The sequence below is a fragment of the Odontomachus brunneus genome, unplaced genomic scaffold (assembly GCF_010583005.1).
Source record: "Odontomachus brunneus isolate Ranch 3 - 2012 unplaced genomic scaffold, Obru_v1 Obru_scaffold_289, whole genome shotgun sequence".
Taxonomy (NCBI): Eukaryota; Metazoa; Arthropoda; class Insecta; order Hymenoptera; family Formicidae; genus Odontomachus; species Odontomachus brunneus.
Genome location: NW_022639739.1, coordinates 173,376 through 174,041, shown reverse-complemented (window position 1 = coordinate 174,041; position 666 = coordinate 173,376).

Genomic DNA, 666 nt, shown 5'->3' with positions numbered 1-666 from the left:
ACACACACACACACACACACACACACACACACACACACACACACACACACACACCCTGGTAAAAAAAGTTTATAGAGAACGATAGAATAAAATTCTATCGTTCTATCGTTTTGAATATAGATTTTGGTTCGTGAATTCACAAATGTGAATAGTATTCTATCGTATACAATAGAATACAATAGATAGTGATAGAATTTCTATCGTTAGTTTCCTATAGAATACAAAATCATGTATAACCAGATAAAATACGATACATCCGATATAACAGATAATGATAGAATTTTTATCGTTAGTTTCTTAAATTGATAGTGCTATTTTAATCGTTTTCTTTAAGCTGTATCGTTCTCGCTTGCAAGTTCAGATATGAATCCTATCGTATTTTATCGTATTTTATCTGGTTATACATGATTTTGTATTCTATAGGAAACTAACGATAAAAATTCTATCACTATCTATTGTATTCTATTGTATACGATAGAATACTATTCATATTTTGTAAATTCACGAACCAAAATCCATATTCAAAACAATAGAAAATGATTATTTTATTCTATCGTTTTCTATAAACGTTTTTATCAGGACAGACAATAACTGTTACTACCTTAAATATTTTTTAATCCATGTAGTCCAAAGGAAAATTTGTGTAACTAAATAGCATAGTACAAA